Source organism: Triticum urartu, chromosome 7A (assembly GCF_056163025.1).
Source record: "Triticum urartu cultivar PI428250 chromosome 7A, HENAU_Tu73, whole genome shotgun sequence".
NCBI lineage: Eukaryota > Viridiplantae > Streptophyta > Magnoliopsida > Poales > Poaceae > Triticum > Triticum urartu.
The window spans coordinates 453,371,603-453,395,095 of record NC_141879.1 but is presented as its reverse complement, the minus strand read 5'-3'; the positions used below and the strand labels follow the sequence as shown (position 1 = coordinate 453,395,095).

The window sequence follows — 23,493 nt, the reverse complement described above, 5'->3', positions numbered from 1 at the left end:
GCCAGAATTATAAGACCATCAACTAACAAATAAAAACAAGAAGAGAAACAAGCGGCTGATACAAGGAGCAAAGCGAAACAGACTCAAAGACAGCAGCGATAGCAAGCACGCCATGCTGCCGCCATCACCCTACAGGACGGCCTACACCAACCGGACAAAGCTACGGACTTGAGAGGATGCACCACCGCGCAAGCTTCGTGATCGTAGCCAAACTCGGAGACAGAACTGACACTTCTCTGGAACTGCCGCTGCAAAGGGCCCCTGCCTTCTCATCCTGGCTCGAAGGATGCCGCACCGGCAGGCGGTAGTTCGGTTCACCCTAGAACCCAGAGGAAGACGTCCAAGCTGCGCATGAAGAAAGAACTAGGAGCGGACTTGCTAGCTCAGAGCACACCATTCTGAGCACTGTCGTCGTCCGCGGTTAAGCCACACCGAAGGGCTACAGCTGTCGACCACCGACGCAGCAACAAGGGTAACAGCGAGCCACCGAAGAAAAGGCAGTGAAGCGCCGAGCCAAGCTGCCACCCGCCACCATCACACCCACAACCCGACTCTCTCGCCGCCTCTGCAATCCCCGGACTGCGTCTCCAAGAAGGGACATGACACGGATGTGTCGTCGCCGCCCGAATCAGGGGACCTAGGCTTTCACCTAGAAGGGGACGGAAGAAGGGGGAGAAGGATCCTCACCACAACCTCCAGGGACGGTACGGCGCCCAGGGCGTCGCCTGCGGTGTGGCTGCGCCGGCTAGGGGTTTTCCCCGGATCCAACCCCACTCGATGAGATCCGCGCTGCCGGCGCCCGGGAAGAACGGCCTAAGCCGCTAGGACCCGGATCCGGCGATGGAAGGAGCGTATCGAGGCGGAGAGGATGAGATGCATCTGGCACCGGCAACTGCGCAAAGGAGGCCGCACACCAGCGACCGTGGACCGACGCCTCCTCGTCCCCCACGAGACCGAGGGAGGCGCCTCACCAGCTCCGGCCGGAATGGCCCGCTGACCGGGCCACCCCGCGCTCTCCGCCCAGGGCCGCCCCCCCGGATGCCGAGGCCCTCCATGCTATGTGGAGTCGCCAGATCCCTCGCCGCCACCTTCATCAGTGTCGAGCGCACGCCGACGCACACCTCTGGAGGCGGCGGAGGGGAAGGGAAGGGGGAGGAGGGGTGCGGCGGCGGCGGTTAGGGTTTCCCCCGAGTCGCCTCAGAGGAGACGACGCAGGGCGGAGGGGGGGGATCTGCCCCAGCTAATTAAGCTCGTGAAATCAAGTGCATCTGATTTCTGGGCTTCTAGCTACTAGCCGGTGTACTGGCTGGATGCTTAGTTCATGTACCTGCAGTGAAAATAAGACATTTTTTTCATCCACAGTATAACAGAAAAATAGAAAACAACGCCCTTTATTCACAAATATAAGATATTTTAATATAATCTATATACGGACTCCAATGAGTGAACAAAAACACTAAAACATGTATATATACATCTAATTCAGGAAAGAGTTAGAACATCTTATATTTATAAACGGATGGAGTATCTTCTAATGTATTCTCTCGCAAGTAATTTTATATGACCGTAACAAAGATTATAATCAAACTCTCCGAATTCACAATGTTTCCTCTTATCTACCCCCCTTAGATCTCCCCCTTCTCCCCCTCCTCCCCCGTTCCCGCTACGCGCCTCGCGCGTGCATCACTAGGGCCCTACCTCTGCCGCAGGCGCTCTCGCCTCCCCCGTCCTCTCCTCCCCCCTCGCCACCGCCCGAGGGGGTCCGTCGGGCAAAGCCCGTGCGATGCATGAGGCATCGAGGCCTCTCCTTCCCTCCCTGTTCGAGGTTGCGGTGGCGCGGGTCAGCCACTAGATGGGGTGCGACATCCGGCAGGGCTCCCGACTGCAGGGACAACCAGATCCGTCAGCTTTTGTGCTGCTGAGCTTGCTTCGGCCCAGATCCGCATTGAGCAGGGCTTTCGGCCTGCCTGGTCGTCATGCATGGGGGGCTGTGGCCGCCACCTCCTTCCTGAGGTGGTTGTAGAATGGGGTGCCGGTGGCTGTCCCGGTCAGTTGTGTGCCAGGGGTTTGCTGCCTAAGGGCATGTTGGCTGGTCCTTGGCAGGGTGGGGCTGAGCCGGTGGGGCGGTTTTGACCAGGGGGTTAGGGCAGCCGACATCTGCTCGTCCTTTGGCGGCTCCACTGTCGGTTTGGGGCTCAGACCGACTTTGGCCGGGTGGCTTGACAGGGACCGGCGGCTTTATCATGTTGAAGAGCAGTTGCTCTTCCTCGACATGGTGGTCACGCTTCAGTGCTTTGGGAGGAGGGTCCAGCGAAATCTATGCAAGACCTTGTCCATTGCTGGCGACAACAACGTCTAAGGACGTCATTTTTCTCCCCGGAGACGTTGCTCCCCGTCCATCATCCCTGAGCCATTTGACTTCCTCCCCAGTGTCATGACCTACCTTCCTCTGTGTCTTCCTTGGCGGTGTTCATTTGATTTTTCTGTACCAAGGTTCCTCTAGGTGCCTCTTGTCGTCGTCAATGTACCTCGATGTTTTCTTGGCCTCTTATAGACGGCAATCTGCTTGGTATGCGAGGTCATCCCAAGACCGGGGGCTCCTAGGATCGGTGTCATGCGGGTAGGCTGCCGGTGGTTCTCTTTAGTCAAGGAGCATTGGGCGTGGTTGTTGATCGATAGTGATGCTCTCTCGGGTTGGTTGGGTGGGCACCGACAAATGTCATGCTTGACCTTGTCAGGCGGACGATGACAATGTCTGTGGATGTTGGTTTCCTCCTTGCAGTCGTTGTGTATGTGGCCCTCCCTCCATCAAACTGATGGTAGCTTATTTCACCTGGCCCGTCAGTTGGAGTTTTCCTTGGAGTGGTGGCCTACTTGGTGAGGTGTGTTGAGGAGCTCCAAGAAGACTTGAGCTTATTGCCTTTTACTAGCTACCTTCCTTAGTTTAGGGCTTAGTTTGGCTTGTTTAGTCCATGTTTTTAGCTCTTTGTGCTTCTATTGTAAAGCAGGTATCCCCAATAGGGTTGGCGTGTGTTTGCGTCATAAAATTGTAATGATTTGAAACATTAGCTCGGATTTCACTCTCTAGACTTTTAGGTTTAAGGTCCCTAGTCACAAGGTTGTTGCGATGTCGTGGTGGCAATACATCTCTTCATGCGTTATGTGGTTTTGTAAACTTGCTACTGCTAGGACTTTTGATGCCACTAGCTACCGGACATTAACCATGAAGCCGCACCACGGTAGGGATATAGCCAAAAAACCATTATTTGACACAACGTTGTCTCCACTAGAAGACCTCATCACCAAATACACACAAAACTAAAACTGGAATATAAAAAATTCATACCATATAAAGATTTGGAATTTCTCCCACCATTAGCTAAAAAGACTAACAAGAGTGAGGGGAACTTGTGTACACGAAGGTGGATGATGCTAGCACCTGGTCGCTAGGGTTCGCTCGAGGACTTGTTTTTTTCTAAGGTTGACAACATCACTAGTGCGGAAACCCCTCATAAGTTTTCCTTATTGGCCGTGTGTACACCACTAGTAAGTGACCAAAATGCTAGTGGTGTGCTGGTCATAGGAACACATCACTAATAATCAACTAATACTGGTGTGTCATAAGACGCGCATGTCACTAGTAAGCTTCATCCGGAAGCATGTCTAATAGAACTTACTAGTTGTGTGATGTCTAAGTTGCACATTACTAATACTAAACAAACTAGTGGTGTGTTTGCCTTTAGTAATTACTTATGGACCCACATGTGGGCCCCACTTGTTGCTTGTTCCTAATTTGTCGCATGCCACTAGTGTATACACTAGTAGTGGGTTGTGCTTGTCCACTGCACGCCACTAGTGTCTATTGCGTGGGTCCCACTTATGGTGGCGATCCTACTGACTAACATGCGGCTAGTAGTTAGATTATTAGTGGGGTGTATGTTGCACCACACGCTGCTAATAGCTACGAGGTATTTGAGGAGAATTCATTATACACATATGAGCCCCTCTCACTTGTTGACTCCCTCATCCCTCTTCTCCGTTATTCCTCATCTTCCCTTTTTTTCTTTCTTCAAATTAATCTCTCCCACACGTCACTCCACATTTTTAGGTCTAGCTACCTAAGTAGTCCTAGATCTATCTAGCTAATTAATTAAGCTCTTTAGTTAGCTACTCTCTCTATACCACACTCTCACATGCGTTAAATTAACTCTCTCCCGCTCTCGCTCTCTCTCTCTCTCTCTCTCCTTCATTAATGTTTTGCTATCTCTCCCCAAGTCCTCTAGAGCTCTCTTCCTCTCCATTAGTATTTCTCTTTCCACACAACATAGGGGGGCTCATTTATCGATCGATTGATGTCTAGCTCTATCGGTCCTCTCTTGGTGATAATTTACTTTTTGAATGAAATAAAATGTATAGAAATTGTTGTGGATATGCATATATGTATGAGATGATGAAAAAGATTGTTCAACCTTAGAGCCGTCGTTATGTCGAGGAGTGACTTCGGTACCAATCATCAAGCCAAGGAAACAACTAAAGTTGGTCCATCTGTTTTTTCCATGGATACATAAGAGGCCAATGTTTTAAAAATGTTGCCTCATTAATGTTTTATCAAACTTCTCGCGCACTCAATTAGTGTCATTCTTTACTAAGGGTCCTGGCAAGAATTTCTATGACCTTGTTGGTTTCAGTTTCTTGCTTGTATCATCTTATAGGGATCGATCTTGACAACGATATAATGGATCAAATTTTGGAAGTGTTCTTAGCATTTTCCTTCCAATACATTGAAGGGGTGGCAAGGAGGCATGTTCATGAAAAAAATATGCAAATGTTCACATCCTATTGTGGAGAGGTGGAGGCTCACTTACTCATGCAGGATTTCATGGATAATTACACGATGGACAAGTCATGGTGGGGAGGATGAGGATGTTGCCAATGCCGAAGGGTCAAGAAGTGAACATTCGAAAGAAGAAGGGATGGAGCACCAAGTGGCGCATGTACACGATGAAGAGTTTTGACATGATGATGAGGTCGGACATGATGAAGAGGCTGAAGCGGCGGATACTCAAGACATATTGGCCACAATGGTGCAGACCTTCGCGTTCAAGAGCTAATAACATATCAAATTTACAAACATTAAAATAGCAAACTTACCCTAAGAAAACGCAATTTTTACAGGAAACTATAAATGTTGTATATTAAATGTTGAAAAACCTGCAATGTGAAGTAAATAACAAAACTATTACTCTCTCTCTCTCTCTCAAACTTGTCACTTCCCCTTTGAAACCGCAATTCTTCCACGGATATTATTTGGTTTCTAAGAAATATTAGAACTTTTGTGTAACACTTTACAAATTTGACCACAACTTCTAGAGGTCATAGAATGACAGCATGCTAAGCATCATATTTTTTTCAACCACACTTATATATATTTTAAATTCAAAACCCATTTACTAGGAGCTAATGTTTGAATTTTGCATACAAATGTTTCAATTTTCCAGTTTGTTTCTTCCATAATACAGAAATATACAAGCACAAACTTTCATATTGGATTTGTGACATAACGCTAACCTTTACACACCTTAAAGTATCACCAAATTTACAAAACACCCTAAAAACTTGCTATGGCATGTAGAACAGCGAGCACTCCACTAATAAGCTTACTAGTGGTGTGTTGTCCATTCTGCACATCGCTAATAACATATGAAATTAAATTCCCTTTAAATAGCAAATTAACCCTAAAAAATTCTAAAAATTACATGGAACTATAAATGGTGTATATTAAATGTTTAAAAACTTTCAATGTTAAATAAATAATAAAGCTATCAACTCTCTCTAAACGTGATACTCTCCTTTTGAAACTATGATTTTTCCCCTGGTATCCTTTGTTTCCTAAGCAATGTATATCAAGATTATTTTACAACACTTAGTAAATCTAACAACTTCCATAGGTCATATAATACAACCATTCCAAGTTTGTTTTTTTAGACCACATTTACGTTATTGTTAAATTCGAAATCCATTTACTAGAATTTATTGTTTGAATCATTCCATACAAATGTTTCAATATTTTACTTTTTGATCCATTTACTACAAGTTACTGTCTAGATCCTCGTGAACAACCTTAAGGGGCAAATGAAGAAACACACATTAAGCTCATACTCCCTCCATTCCTAAATATAAGCCTTTTTTAGATTTCAATACATACTACATACGACGAAAAATAAGTGAATCTATACTCTAAAATATGTCTATATACATCTGTATGTAGTGTGTATTGAAATCGCTAAAAATATTTATATTTAAAAGTAGAGGGAGTAGATTGGAAGAATTGGCACCTTAGGTGGCCTAAGACGCAAATATATTTCAGCAAATCTTCCCCACATGAAACTCCAACGCCATTGGCGCTCCATAGTAACGTTCCCACACTAGGAGTCTAGGATCATCTCCCTTGGGTATGGGCAAAACCCAAGCTTCTGAGGATGTGGTGGCTGCTGATGATGCCACCGTCGAAGATGAGCAGAGTGAGGACATAGATATGTACTTTAATCAACACTATGATGGCATGCTTTGCACGATTAATTATATTTATTCTAAGAGTCTATTTAGTTCATTGTCAGCTGACATGAATGATCAAGGTCCCCTCTAGAAAAGATCACTCTGAAGACCTTAAAACGGGCACCCGAGAAGCTCTGGTCGGTGCCCAAGTGGCACAGGTCGGACCCGAAAAGAGGAAGCTAGGGAAATGGTCATTACGCCAACATGGAGGTGGCAACCAAAAACCGACTGAGAAGATCGGTATCCAAGCTAAGGATTATCGTATTACATTCTAAGCGGGTCATGTCCCTGGTGAACCCATTCTACCGAGTGATACGGATGACACCATGTCACACAAAATGAGGAATCTTTGTGATGACATTCTTGAAAGAGCGAAGGGGGGCATATGTGCTAGTTCCCATATTACACGGTCAAGGTGCCACCTGGTTTTGCATCGTTGAAGAAATTATATTTTGACTTCAGGGAGATCTTCAACATGTTCCACCTCAGGCTCGGTGGAACGTTAGTCATGCTATCAGCACTTCATCTAGCTAGTACGGCCAAGATTAAGAAGCATGATGATGTCGTGATAGCAGACCCTTATACCTGCACAAGAATAGTATTCTCAACCCAAGAGGTTTAGAAACAATGAAGTACCTTCGTGACATCATGGTTTCCAATAAGTATCTTGAGTACCATCTTGCACCCTACCATCCCTGGTAAGTTCTTTGCTAGCAATAAATAAAATATGCTTCCATAGATCTCCATTGTGCGTGCATTGTACCAAGGTTAGCGATACTAGTATGTTCAACTGCTTGCCCAAAGATCATCGTATTCTTTTCGTTCTATCTGTGAGGACTACCAACTCTTATTTCTTAGATTTGTATCGAATAGAGAAGAGAGACTACATCAAAATGAAAGGTTTCTAGATTACACTATCTTCGACTAGTTTAGGGTACCATCAAGGAAGATTTCATGAAGAAGACCAAGGTCGGCATGCCCCGCTTCAGCCACACAACAAACTTGTGTTCCTTGCAACAGCAGAATGGAAATAGTGTGGTGTGCGCCTACTACGTCATGAACCACATGCATGAGTATACACGGGATTAGGAAACCTTCAAAGAATGGGAGAACGTCACCAAGTGGTGGTAAAACCATGAAGAAAATCGCACTTATAGATTGTTAAGAAGATTTTAGAAGAATCTAGGTTTCCCTTGCCAAGATCATCAACAAGGATGTCATCAACGAGAATGATATCTTATATGGTGGCATAGAAAGCCAAGAGGAGCACGCGTCTCACATGAACGGACATTATCAGCACATGTCGTCCTTGGTTACCTCGATGAGAGATGCTCCCCCTTCTTTGTCCTAGTATAACAAAAGCTTGTGCCCCTGAAGTGAACAATTAACGATAGAGCGGTGGTTTCTATAACAATACTTTCTATTTTTAGTATGTTGTTCCAAACTTGAGTATGTAGAATTATATTTTTCTGTTGTTGTTACTTAAGTTTTTGAGATGCATGTTGAAAGTCAACTATTATGTATACTTCATTAACCAAAGTAGGTTTTATGAGGTATCGAAACATAAAAATCAATCCAAGAAAGTAAAATGAGCATTTTGACTAATAAATAAAGCCTTGGCAGCAAAAATAAACATGAAATGCAACCATGAAAATAAATATGAGCCCCGATGCTCAAAAAATTTCCATTGTAGCAAAATAAGCGCTTTGGCTCATAAATGTTGGCCTCGCAGCTAGACTGGATGTATAATGTTGCCGTGGTAGTAAACATTGGTGGAAAGGCTAATTTTTTTCCATGGAACCAAATATGAGCCCAAGGCTAAAAACCTACCATGGCAAATCTATGAGCACTTTGACTCATAAATATTACCATTGCAGCAAAAATGAACATAGTACATGTTGCCATGGTAGCAAACATGAGCGCAAGGCTCAAAAAATCTGGCATGGTAGCAAAATGAGCACTTTTGGCTCGCAGATGGTGCCATGGCAGCAAAAATGAACACAAAATGCTGCCATGAAAGCAAAAATAAGACTCAAGGCTCAAAATTTTGCCCATGGCAGCAAAATGAGCCCTTGTTATATTAACGTGGTAATGTTGCCATGTGTTCATATGTGCTATATTTGGTATCTAAGCTGATATAGAAGGTGCCTTTATTATGTACTCCCTCCGTTTATTTCTCCGCATATAAGATTTGTTTGAAGTCAAGCTAAGCAAAGTTTGACCAAATTATATCAAAAAATATCAACATTTACAATACTAAAATTATATACTATGAAAATTAATTTCATAATGCATCTAATAATATTGGTTTCATACTGTGAATGTTGATGTTTTTTAATATAAACTTAGTCAAACTTTAAAAAAATTGACTTTGACTAAATTTTATATGCAGACTAAAAAGAAATGGAGGGAGTATGTATGTTGTTATATGTTTAGTATCTATGCTGATATTGTGCTCTTTGGACACCATTGATTCATTGTCTACAACTTAAACCGTTCTGCCTCCTCCCCGCCCCACGACAGAGTAGCCACCCTCAAGCTAGTATGCATGAGATGGCACTACTTGTTTTACAAATTCAACATCTTAAATCATGCATGTAACCTATCGATATCAATGTGTTTTGGTATTTTGATTTATATAAAAACATTGCTACGACAGCAAAAGGCACTACCAATTTCACTATCACGATACGAATTTGTTGTCGCGGCATTATTTTGGCTGCTCACATGTGTGAACTAGCCAATCCAGGTTTAAGTCCTAAACATGACACGGCTGCTCACATAGTTCCTAGATTTATTTATGCTTTTTCGGCGATATTCTTTCAATGATATAGTGAGTCTTCAATTATGGGGTGTTTGTGGCGATTTTGCCAATCCCAAAATCCGTAGGCCCAGTCTCTCTGAGGTGTTCATAGGGGTAGGTTTGTTTGCATGTATGTATAAGTGTTGAATGCATGTAAGTGTGTGCGCATGTTGTGAATTTATGCATCTGCCATGTGTCTTAAAAAATCACACAAAAGCAATGCAACTTTACATAACGTCTCGTGGCCGGCATGCATCCGCTTATCACAATTCGACAGGTGATGTACTTACTATTTAATCTAATCGTCCACGAAGCAGAGACCGATGGAATCAGGTCGACTCATGTTACACTTTCCATTTCCACGTAACGTTCAATGGATCAACAATATTCGATCATTATTTTCCTTTCAAAATATTCGATTAGTATGGAGTATATAAAAACTATAGGTCACATAACAAGCAAGCTACTAGTTGCAGAAAGGAAGAAAGAGAGATCTCTCGTAGTATAAAAATAGTGGGAGAAAGGGGAGGGGATGAGGCCTATTACGTGGCAAGGCTCTCTTTACATTCAAATCAAATATTCGCCATATCATCTTGTAGAAAGAAAGTGCAAAACGGTAATATTTCTATACATTTGGTCGTTTGGTAGCTCTATTGTTCATTTTATTTAGAACAAAGAAAGGGAATCTTTGCGTGAGAATAGAATATCATGTAACTGTCCATATGCAATGAGATGTTTTACTAATCAGAACCAATTAATGAGTGGACTGAACGTGAATCAACATGCTTACTCATCTCACCTTTTGAATGTTTCAGAACATGCAGTTAACATTGTAAACCCTTGATTCGTACATCCAAAAGAGAAAAGATTTGAATTCAGTCAAGTTTAATTTCCTTTTAGATTCAAATGGAAGTGGAAGTGCATCTCCTTGTGCTTTCTAATTGAAAAAAAAATGTCTAGTGTTTGAGATTGCCTGTCGATGTCTAAAAAGACCAACGAAATAGGAGTATACCCTAGCATGTAACACATAGGCGCATGTCTAATCAGTTTGACAGATGGACCTATGTGCATGTCGGACTCAAGGTCAGTCCATGGTTACTCACGAACATGGAGATAGCCAGCAAATAGTCAAAACTTAACCTCATATAAATGGTATAATGTACGTTCAGATTGTTCTTCATTGATAGAGATGGGTCGAAAGATGCATATCTAATGAACTGGAGCTTCTCGACAATAATCTTGGATGCATTAGGTTGACAGTTCAATATTATCTATCATAAACTTACCCTTTTATTCCTTTTTTGTGATGTATGTTGAATTTGTGGCAGATGTGCTTTCTTTGATTTTTCACACTTGTCACCACCATCTCCATTTCTTTTGTGAAACTAATCGTCTCGTCTATTAATTAAGATAAAGAGAGTTGTACATTAATTAACCGAAAATCGAGTGAAAACCGACATATAAAGGGCCAAACCCACTCCTGAACACCTTACAGGCCAAGCCTACTCTCGGCGATAACATGCTCAAGTACTCAACAAACTGACAGGAACCCCTCTCTGCCGAACTAGTCGACCTTCCACGCTGTCGAAAAGATGAATCCGTGAAGGAGAAGGCACAACTCTTTCACAGAAATAAAGGGTATGCAATCCACAGGGCATGCGCCATTTGCATCACCTAACATGGACCAACATCAAAGGAAACTTCGTCGCCCAAAGGACACGAAGTTGAAGCCCTCAAATTTGTGAAAATGTCAAAGCCGCCCTGACATCATCTACTTCGTTGCAGCATGCACAATCAGCCAATAACACCTTCCGGGTCCTCCGCTCTGACATACCACAAGTCTCCCTCAATCTAAAATATCGCATGACCCAGCTACCAGCAGACCACGGCCGCCACAACACCTTCGGTGTCACCACCCCGACTTAACGTACAATCATCCAATCTGGAACACGTCTAACTAAGCTAACAATCCTCCTGCCCTCGCAGCTCAAGATCACGCCCCAGCCATGCTGAGCTGCATCCCTACATCATGGAGCCGTGGTTGCATTACTGCCCGAGATCGCCAACTCCACGCAGAATTTCGATGCAACTGTCGCGTCATCCACTATTATAATGGTAGAAAGATCCCTCCTGACGTCCACAACAATGCCTCAAACACTAGTGGTGAAAAACCTAGAAATAATGTCCGGAAGACGTTGCTAGTGGCACGTAGGTGCCACGCCACTAGTATGACGTCAGTGATGAGGTGTCACTAGTGGCGTAAGTCGCCGACACCGCCAGTGGAATAACGTTAGCGGAGTCGTGCCCGAACGTCAGTAATAACTAATGAGCCGGTGGCGTTGGAAACTAAATGTCAGAGATATGATCTGCCTTAGTGGCGTTGCTCACATATACTCTTCATTAGTAAATAATTTACTACTGACATGGCACTTTTCAGCAACGCCGCTAGTAAACTAGAAGATGCCCCGCCGTGGGAAATCTTGCGAAAATAAATTCATAAATAGTTGCTACAAAACCATCTAAGGAAAATATAATCTGAAAAAACATACAAAGTGTATAAAAAATTGAATTGCAATTAAAATAATGTCATTTCAAACAAAAATATGAAGGCCAACTACATAGATATAGATATGCTACAATCGCCCGACACATATACTGTCAATAAAAAATTCATGCAAAGAATAAATTGTGAATAATTAACATGCAAGAATTTATGAGGTGGCAGCATTGCATGCATAGTGTAATGCAAAAAAATTGGAATAGATGACTTGCATAAATAAATTTCTTATGTGTCATGGTTGCATGGCTAGGAAAAGTAGGTAGTGGGTTGTAGCTATTTAGGAATAGAAGGTATTGCCAATATTTAAAATATACCGCACTGACAACTTTTTCTCTAATTAATCCATATTCCCTGAAGGCAAGTAGCACGACATGTACATTTCTAACTAGGGTTACCTAAGATGAAAGACATAACAAAAACCCATAAAAGCAAATGTGGAGTTTTTGCACCCGAGCTCATATGCTCTCTTATGAACAGTAAAATCAAAAAAATAGAAAAAAGACACAAAAAATTCTGATTTTTTGTGATAAACATTGATGAATGTTTTCATTGCACACAAATTTGTGAAGAAATGACATTCGTGGAAATGTGGGGAAAAAACAAAATCGATGCTTCGAAAAGACTATTGTTGGAAGCATTTTGGAGGATCGATTTTGTTTTTTTGCCCATATTTCCATGAATATTATTTTATCACAAACTTTTGCACAGTGAAAACTTTCATCAATGTTTATCAGAGAAAATCGGAATTTTTTGAATTAATTTACTATTTTTTATTTTACTGTTCATGAAGGAGCATGTGAGCTCAGGATCAAAAAAGCATTTTCGCATAAAAGCATGCTACTACTACCCGGGTTAGTTACCCTCATGTCCTATATACAGATATACTACCATGTGGTATGTTTATATACTATATAAAAGATTTTTGAAAGCAAGATTTATGAAAAAATCGCATGTGAGTTCATAATTTTTGTATATTCTGAAAATACCTTCATATTTGTACATATAAACAATATATTTAAAAAGTAGTACATACTACCTAAAAAGTAGAATATATACTATCGTTATATACTACATACTACATGTACTCTGGATTTTGACAGATACTACATATAACATAAAAAAACTAACATGAGGGTAACTACAACTGAGTGGTAGGAAACATTTGTGTGTTTGTGTAGCTAGTTTTTCCGCTAAATCTAAGAAAATACTAAACACATATATGTCTAGTGCTACTCTTATGGCTCCTTGGTCAAGTTGTTGACAACCAGTTTCATCTAAATATTGTCGTAGGTGCTTGACCAACCTCCATACCCTTCCTTCATCGCCACAAGTACAAAGATTCTAGGGGGTAATAAATCTTTTTTCATTTTGATCGTAAGGCCTTGTCAAGTTGCACAACTACAATGTTTGGCCCCCGATGATCGACCTTGATTTCTCTTTGTGCAATTCCCAATTATACCCATGACACTCTCTCGCTTGAAAAAGCAATGTTGTGCCAGCATTTTACTAGTGTGTTGCACATCATGAAATGTTCTGTACATGTAAAATGTTATGGTTGTTAGTTCATGCATGTTTGTTGCTCAAAAAGGCATGTTTGTTCCTGCATGTATGTCATATGATATGGCATGACATCAAAAAGCATGCAAGTCAAGCAAGTCATGTCAATATAGGGACGATGTCGACTAAGGCAACTTACGCTCCCCCTCGCCCCCTCCCCCTGGCCGAGACACCAAGTTGCTTGTCAAGAGGAATGATCGAAGCAAACCATGGGTATATCAAGCCCTCATCAAGGAAAAAGCATTGAAGTGATCTACAAGAGTAGCCTCCGTCGCACAAATTATGAGCAACATGCTCGCCATCATCTACATGGCTTCACTCTCTCCTGCAAGGGAGCACACAACAAGTAAAGGCGAAGTACAGTGAGGCATACAAAAGACCAGGGCGCATGGGATCTCACCCTGAGTCGTCGCATCTTCCTCATCAACCTTGCAAGAAGGCAAAGTTGAAAAATTCGCCACCACCATCAACAACAACCCCAAACTCAGAGACTGGAGACTATTGTATCTAATAATTTTTTTCTTGTTTCATGCTGCAATTATATTATTTTTGCATAGTTTTGGCATGTATTTTAATTATTTTTGACTAACCTATTAATTTAGTGCCCAGTTCCACTTTCTGTTTTTTGTTGTTTTTAGACTTCTAAGAAAAACAATTTTCCAGACACCAAAAAAATCAAGAAAAAATACATGACGTGGAGTTTCAAGCCTAGAAGCTTCCAGGAAGAACCAGAGGGCGGAAGGTAGTGCCCGTGACCCCACGGCCCCCTCACTCATGGCCAGGAGTGCAAGTCAAGTGCCCGTAGGCATCCCCTCCACCGCCTCCAGGCGCTCCTGTCTTTATATTGACCTAAAACCCTTCGTCATATTTATCGAGTATTGTTTTCGCTGCCACACCTCTATGCCCCATCATGATCCAATCTCGAGTCCTTTTTCTGTACTCTGCCTGAGGGGAAATTCATCATGGCAGCCATCTACATCAATTGAGAACCCTCTGCATGAAGGTCATCATTTGTAGCTCTATCTTTTGCATCTTGAAGTTCCTCTGAAAATCCTGTGAAAAAACTACAAAATGGTAGACTTGTAAAACTAGACTTGCATCAATCGTTAACCTATGTTTATTTGTTGAATGTCTTGTGGCGATGGGCAAAACCCTTGGAAAGGAGGTTGTTGTACTACGAATTATCCCATCAGAAGTTCATGATCACAAAAAAGTGAAACATGAGAATTGCTAACCACATTAAAGCTTCAGAGCACGATCGTCACTACCACCGGCAAGACACACCGAAGTACCGAATGACAAACAACCAGATCTAGAATCAATGATCGGGGGGGGGGGGGGGGCAAACCACCACATACTAAAACCCGCACAATGGGATAGAGCCATGTTACCTTGTTTACTGAGATCCCTATGACTTCTACTCCATGGCACACACATGCATTTGATGTTACAGAAAATTCAACTGCACTCTAAAATGGATTTTAGGTTCCCCGTCTTCCAGTGGTAGGTGGATCCTGGGAGACAAGAGACCCAATGAATAAACATGGGAAATGACCTTTGTGGGGGCTAATTGTGGTATTTCCTATTTGATGCACGCTGCGTCAAGTTGTCTGTAAATCGCACAGAGCGACCTAAATGGGTCGGCCTCTACGGGAATTTGGTTTTGGCAAAGTTCTTGGCTTGCTTACTCTTGTTTTACGTACTTTTTAAAGTTTTTATGCCCGATTTTCTTATCTATTGTTTTTATCAACCAGTATTCCTCGAATTTACTATATTTTTATGGTTTTAATTTTTAGTTAGTTTTCATTTTCTTTTAAAAATATTCATAATATTTATACATCCCTAAAAAATCATATTTTTCAAAAAATACTCACAATAATTTTAATATGTTCAAGTTTTTAAAAAGCTTAGAGTTTTTTTAATTGTTTGAAAGAGTTCCATTTGCTCCATATTCAAAAAAATGTTCACAAAGGTTTTAAAGTACCGAGAGGGATTTTAATAAAATAAAAATCGACCAAAAGCTAATAAAGTAGAAAAGGAAAACAAGGAAAAACACAAGCAAACACCGGCTCATCCTTGTGTGTTTGATGGGCAATTCACGATTTAAAAAATGTCCACAAATTTGAAAATTGTTTGTGATTTCAAAAAATGTTCACCATTCCAAAAAATATTCATGGATTCGAAAAATTGTTCATGCTTTCAAAATAATTTTAAAAAATGTTCATGATTTGGATGATGTTCGTAAAATGAAAAGGAAAAAATGAATGTTTGGGTCTTCAAAAAATTTCGTGATTTTGAAATACAGGGAAAAAATCCTGGGAGAACAAAACTGAAAACCCCTATAGAAAAACCACACAAAATGATAAAAACAAATGGGTTTTGGGAAGGTTTGGGAAACACCAAGGAAACAGCCGAACTGGTCTGGCCCAATATAGTACGTGCGGTCGGGCGAAACCTTTGTGAACCAACTCCAGGGCAGATTCAAAATATTTCTAAAATGCGGAACTTAATTTTTTCTAAGGCATCTCAAATCATTAAAAATTGAAAACAAATGAATATTGTCAACAATTATTCGAAACGGAAATATTTTTTGTAATTCCAAAACAAAATTTGTGAAACTGAATTTTTTTAAAACTACCGGAGAAAATTTGAAAACACATTTTTTTTAAAATTTGCGAATTTTTTTCAATCACTTAAAAATGGAAACAACAACATTTTTATAAATTTGTGAACATTATTTTGAAGTTCCGAATAATTTTATAATAACCTGCCAAACAATTTTCGAAAAACACAAACAAAACTTGAAAACACGAACATTTTTTGAAATATGCAATATATTTTTAAAACTCAAGAAAAATCGAACATGAAGCTTTTTAAAGTATGTGGACTATTTTTTAAAACTGGAACATTTTTTTCAAATTCTGGTAATTTTTCAAAAAGTCTTGAACATTCTGTAACATTCTGAACAATTTTTGGAACGGGAACATTTTTTAAACACCTAAAAATGGAGATTTGAGCACATTTTTTAAATTTTTTTGAATAAATCTTTATAATGGGAACATTTTTTAAATTCTGAACATTTTCGAAAAGTTGTGAAAATTTTGAATCAAAACATTCTGAACAATGTTTGAAAAATACAAAAAAAAATTGAAAATCCTGAACATTTTTTGGATTTATGAAGAAAACTTTAAAACTTGGAGATTTTTAGAAAATTTGAAGAAAAAATTGAAGAAAGAAAAATATAATTGAAAATGAAAAATTAACATGAAAGGAAAGAGATGGAAAAGGTGAAATATAAAAACAAACAGAAAAGGGAAACATGAGAGAAATTAAATAAAAAGGTGAAACGAAAAAATAACAGAACAAGAGAAAAACGGCTTCAGGAACCTCCTAGAAGTTTCCCAAAACCAGAAAAAAAAAACGGTTGGAAATCTCTAGAAGGTTCCCAAAACCAGGGACACTGAAATGGTTAAACAGGCCGTGCCAACTCGTACAATAGATCGATTTCCCCTTGCAAAACTGCTACAGTTTGACGCAAAATGTGATAAATAGGGATTTCCGAAGGGAACACGGCTAAAAAATGTTTTTGACCTAAAATATACGTAAACAAACAAAAGGATCGGCCCACCCGTATAGCCAGCTCGTTACAACATATTCTAGCCCAACCTACTCGTAAAGGGCATGCAACATCTTCAGCAACTTAGAGCATCAAGCATTCATCTTTACCCATCGGGCGCCATGTTTGGCTTATTTCATTACTAGATATTATTTGTATCCTTTGAACGATTGTTATGATTCAATAAAACCCAATGGTTCCTAAAAACATATGCATAAGTTCACACAAAAAGCATGCATAATTGTGTACATATGCATTATTTCATCTCATCCAAGTTTGTTCGAAAACAAATCTCATCCAAATTGTACTGGTAACTATTATTATCAGTATTGCTAAAGCACATGTAGATCTGTCACAAGTATTGCACATCTAAGTCTCGTGTCATTGATCTTACATGAAAATTTGCGTGGGTGTTTTTTTCTCTCCTTTTTATGCTTGTGCAATAAGTAGAGCACATCTAGATATGCCCCCCCCCCCCTCCCCCCCTTTTGCAAAAGCAGAAGGAAAAAAAGAAAAGGTTAGTGTGTAGGTTCAGAGCAATAGCATATCGTGTTCCTAAAAAGAAAAGGTTAACAATATAAACCAGAGCAGTAGCATATCTGGTTTATATAGTGAAGGTTCCTTTTCCGTACAAATAATCATTGGCTATGTTTGTATACGGGGGTAGTTAGGTAGTTCATCGATATTAATATCGTTATGTTGGTAATCAGAACAAGACCACTAATGTAGTTAGAGCATCTACATTCGAAGCCTCCATTTTCATTTCAAAAATCTGGCGGCCTGCCCAGTCAATGTGTAGACAGAAAATTGCAATCAAACCGGACCTGACAAAGTCGGCCCAAATGTCAGGGCTGACCGGCACCACATATCCAGCCCATATGTGGGGCGGATACGAGGACACCCAGACACGTCTGTCATGCCAAACCGACGGCGGGGGCCCGTGCCAAATCTTTTTAAGATGTACCCGTCCTTTCCCGAACTGCCTTCTTTCTCTCTTCTTTTCTGCCTCCTACGCACATCCACCACCATAACTCCGCCGCCACCATTGCTCCGATGTCATCCCCAACCCACAACACTGCCACCGGAGGCCCCACCCCAATGTCGTCGTCCGTGCCGCTACGGGATGCTGCCCCGGTACGTCCAACTCCTCCCTACATACACCTGGGGCTCTATATGTTCGATGACATGTCCAAGCAGTTTTTTGATTCTTTTGTTCATTTATAGGTCATTGATGGATTCGACGTCCAGTGATGCGTATGGAAACATTGACCTTGACGAATTCATATATAAAGAGTTCATCAATTCATCAGATTCAGACGATGAAGATGCTGAAATAATGATGACGATTAGCATCCAAGAAGAATTGGAGAAAGCAAGAGGAACATGTACTAAACCTCAACGGTTCAATAAAGGGTAGGAGAGTTGTTCCCTAGGATAGGATCGTTGGCACAAGGCTTCTCTATGCCGACTACTTCAAACCGAATCCAACATACTATTGAGAGTTTTTTTGATGTCGCTTCCTGATGGGTAGAGATTTGTTCTTGTGTGTAGTGAATGTCGTGGAAGAGGATGATGACTACTTCAAGCCGAGGAAGGATTGTTGCGGGGAACTTTCTTTCTCTACTCTACAGAAATTCGTGGTTTCTCTTAGAATGCTTACTTATGGTAAGGCCGCATATGCCATTGATATTGAAATTCGAATGGAAGAGACCACATGCTTGAACACGACAATGCAATTTGCACGCACCATAGTGAAGGTGTTTGGATCAGAGTACCTAAGAGAACCAACTATGGATAACACAAAAATCTGCTGGCAATTGAAGAATCAAGAGGATTTCCAGATATGCTAGGTTAAGTTGATTGCATGCACCAGCAATGGTATAACCACCCCCAAAGGTTTGAGTGGGGAAGTATCAAGGTCACACCAAAGAGGCCACCGTCAAAGTTGAAGTAGTGACATCGAAGGACTTGTGAATTTGACATGCCTTCTTTGGCGCGCCGAATTCTAACAATGGAACTGATCACCCACAAGTAGAGGGGATCTATCATAGTCCTTTCGATAAGTAAGAGTATCAAACTCAACGAGGAGCAGAAGGAAATGACAAGTGGTTTTCAGCAAGGTATTCTTTGCAAGCATTGAAATTATCGGTAACAGATAGTTTTGTGATAAGATAAATCATAACGGGTAACAAGTAAATAAAGTAACTAAGGTGCAGCAAGGTGGCCCAATCCTTTTTGTAGAAAAGGACAGGCTTGGACGAACTCTTATATAAAGCAAAGCACTCCTGAGGACACATGGGAATTGTTTTCAAGCTAGTTTTCATCATGCTCATATGATTCACGTTCGTTAATTTGATAATTTGATATGTGGGTGGACCGATGCTTGGGTGCTGCCCTTCCTTGGACAAGCCTACCACTTATGATTAACCCCTCTCACAAGCATTCGCTACTACGAAAGAAGAGTTAAGGCAAACCTAACCATAGCAGCTTTGTTAGACTAAATTATCTGTCATGTTTAGTGCGGTTGTATTATGGTAAGGCTGAACTAGGAAAACCCTAGCTGAATGGGCGATGTGGTGAGGATGGCGTCCTGCTCCCGCGCCCCTGTTGGAGCCGAGTCGGCCGCGTCCGGGCCTCCTTCGACGCCCCCCCCCCCCCGCCGGCCTGCCCTGCGCCCGACCACGCCGTCGCGCCCCCGCCCACTGACGCCTCGCTCCTGCTGGCCGCTACCCCGTCCTTCCCGTGCGCTGCCCCCCCCCCCCCCGTCGTGGAGGAGCCGACGCTGTGTTGGGCTGATTTGGCAGAGGATGACGACGCCGCCGCTGGCCATCCTATCATCCAGCGCGAGCCACCGGTTCGCCTTGCTGTGCCGCGTCCGGCGATGGTCGACTCGCCGCGTCGGGGTGGTCCCTCCCCTCCGCATGCTCACCGGCTGGCCTCGCTTCCCCTCCTCCCAACCCCGCACCAAATGGCCGACCTTGGTGCCCGGATCGCTCGCCGCCACGGCGCTCCGGCGTGGGGCGTCGCGGGGTGGTCCGACCTGGGTCGCGCTCGGTGCTCGTGGCGTCCGGCAGCTTCCCCCGGCGCTCGGATTTCTACTCCCCCGGCGACGACGCCTTCGCCGGTGATCGCCCGAACCTCTCTGTTCCGCCCTTTCGTCGCAACATTCGGCTCCTCCTTGCTCCGGATCTCGCCTTGCCATCCCTGCCGTCATCCCTGGCCCTCCGCGGCAGATGTGCCAGCGCCAGCCGCGGCGGCGGCGGCGGCCACAGCCCTTGGGGAAACCCTAGCTGCTGCTGCCCTGCTTCGCGGGCTGGACCACGCGGGTGCTGGCCGCATCCCGGTTTGGCCGAGAACTAGGCCCCAAGCCCGCGACACTCCCGTCGCGTCCCGGCCCAGCCTGGCCCTCGGTGCTGGTGGGCCGGCCTGCGCTACTTTTCGGCCTATTTGTCCCCCGGCGGGTTTCCCCCGGCCTCCCACTCATCCGGCCCATGCTCTAAACCTCGCGTGTCTCCCTCCCGCCGCCTGCACCCCGCAAGCCCTCCCGTCGCCGCCGTCGTCGCTGCTGGCCACCATGCCTCGCGACTGGGACGACGCGGGGCCGTGCCCCAAACGCCGCGTCAACGACTGCCGGCCCGACGCCCCCCGCGCAGAGGAGCGACGTGTCCCACGCTGCCCCTCCCCCGACTCGCTTCGCCATGAAGCCGACCTGCGCCGGCACCTCTCCTCCTGCGGCGACCATCGTTCCCCTGCACGTGACAACCATCGCTCCCCTCCCCGATGCTCTCCCCCCGGGCCGACCGACGCGGCTGCTCCCGCTCCCACTCGCCGCCTCCGGCCGCGGATTGGCGCGAGCCGCACCGCAGGTCGCCATCCCCAATGCATCGGTGGGAGCCCAGCCGCTCCCCGGCCCGCGGCGGCCGGCCTCGAGCCCCCTCCCACTCCCAAGGCCTGCAAGCCCCTCCGCCCGCTTCCACCATGGTACGTCGCTACCAGCCACTAGGGGTGGAAATTGGTAGCGGATAATCCGAAATATCCGATATTCGTATTCGAGAAAATGCCTATTCGTATCCGAAACATCCGCATCCGAACCAAAATGGAAATGAAAATTATCCGTATCTGAATTTATTAAACAAATAAAAAATAAAATATGGTAGGAGATTTTGAGACAAATATGGATATGGAAGTTGATATATCCGTATCCGAATAAGATTATGGGAGGTAATTTTTAAAATTCTAGACCCAATATCCCAATTATCCAACATAAAAGCCAAATAAGTAGTCAAATTTTACTCTTTATATGATTAAACTTATAAATTATTATGCATTACAATAGTATTTGTTCATAAACCTATTTATCATTGACTTATTGTATGTCACAAGTTGATTATTTCAGGTCACATAGCTATCGACTATTTTACTTAAGCAATATGTTGATATTATTCGTATCCGTTCCGAATCAAGAAAATATCCGATACGTATCCGTATTCGAATATTATCTGAGCCGCATCCGTATCCGATAACATCCGTATTCGGATTCGTATTCGTTTTGAAAATATGAAAATGGAAGTGGCAAGAGCACTATCCGATCCGCATCCGATCCGTTTCCACCCCTACCAGCCACCACGCGGGGAACCAAAACTTCCCCCGTCCGGCAATGGTGCGGGCCGCGGCCGCCTTGGTGGCAAGCGCAAGAAGAAGCGCGGCCTTGGATGCGCCAATGGCGCCGCCCCGGCCAATGGCCCCTCCCTGACCCGGCTGCCTCGACTACGACCGCTCTCCTACCCGACGACCGCTCCTCCGACCTCGTCAAGTGCTTCAACTGCGGCCTCTCTGGCCACTCATAGGTGGCATGTACGCGCCCTCAATGCTGCTACCTCTTCTCCGACCCGGACCACCCGGCCTTCCTATGCCTCGACCGCCCTGTGGCGGAGGAGTTGATGATGTATGGGCACGGTATTGAGGGTCTCGGTTACTTCCACATCGAGGTGCCTGACATCCCCGTCCTCTCACCATCGCTCCTGGCCATTGTCATCGTGAAGGATGGGGTGGCCTCGCCGGAGATGATTGAGGCCGAGCTCAACCACCTCTACCACTGCACCTGGGATTGGCAGGTCACCATGCTGGCAGGAGGCCAGTTCTCGGTCGTCTTCCTGGACGTGGTCAGCCACAGCTACGACACTCGCAACGGAGACATCACCCTGGCCCTCAACAAGCTAGTGGTGGACATCTCCGTGCCGGTGCGGGACTCCCTGGCGGTCGCGGTCCTGGACACGGCTTGGATCCTCATCGGTGGCCTCCCTGACATCGCCCGCTCCGAGCGGGTCATTTGGAGCATGTCATGCATCCTCGGCAAGGTGCTCGTGATCGATGAGCTCTCCCTCCGTAAGGAAGAGGAGGCCCGGGTCAAGGTCAAATCCCTCGACTCATCTAGACTCCGTGCCATGGTCCGTGTGTTCTTCAACGACCAGGGCTTCGACCTCCGCATCTCCCCCGAGTCGCCCAACCACATTGGCCGCCCCCGCATCCCCGACGATAGCTTCTTAGGGGGCCACTGATGGGGGAGGCGATGAGGCCACCACAGTGACCGAGACCCTCGCCACGACTACCCCTCTGGCTCGGACGAGGGCGACGATGACTTCGAGGATAGCCCCCACGACCAGCCTCCTGCTCCGGCTGCCAGGGGGGCTGGGGCCGGCCGTACCCACACTATGGCTCCCCCGTCCCCCGATGACGAGCTCGACGCCTCGGACGCGAGCCTGCAGGTCCTCCTGACTTCTTCGCCTCGCTCCCCCGATGGTACCTCCCTTGGCATCTTCGCCCCCTCCCCTGACCCGGCCGACCCGATCCTGCTTGCGCTGTCCTCTCCCGCGGCTGCCACTCTCCAGGTGGAGCCTCTTGGGGCTTCTGGCTCGGGCTCGGCCCTGTCCCTCCCTGTGCTCCCTGTGGAGGCATCCAGCCCGGTCGGGGGGTCGACCTTATCGCCGCTGGTGGCTGTCGTGACTCCGGCCCCGCTGCCTTCCCCTGGTGCTTCCTGCTTGGTGCTACCTGCTCCTCCTCTGGTGCTTTCGTGCCACGCTGACGAGGGGCTGTCGGTAGTGGTGACCACCCCGGTGGCCGGCCAACCGCCTCCCCCTCGGACTGCGGCCTACTCTAGGAGGGGCAGGTCGACCTCGACCCCGGTGACCTCCTCGCGCCGCAGTGCTTGGATTAAGGCGGACAGACCGGTAGGTAGCCCGACCCTACCTATCCCCGAGCAGGCTGCCCTTCGAGCCGCCGCCCGGAACCTTAAGCCAGGTACCCCATCCATCCCGGCCACCTCTGCTACTTGTTCCTTTTCTGCTTTGGAGTTGGCTCCGCTTGGCCACCTCGCTTAGGTGGCGGCGGACTCAGCCATAGTGT

At 44.7% G+C, this 23,493-nt stretch overlaps 1 pseudogene; it reads left to right on the top strand.

Annotated features, from left to right (window-relative positions):
- Positions 1-22,031: 22,031 nt before the first annotated feature.
- Positions 22,032-23,277, top strand: LOC147959922 (uncharacterized; annotated as a pseudogene).
- The last annotated feature ends 216 nt before the right edge of the window (positions 23,278-23,493 follow it).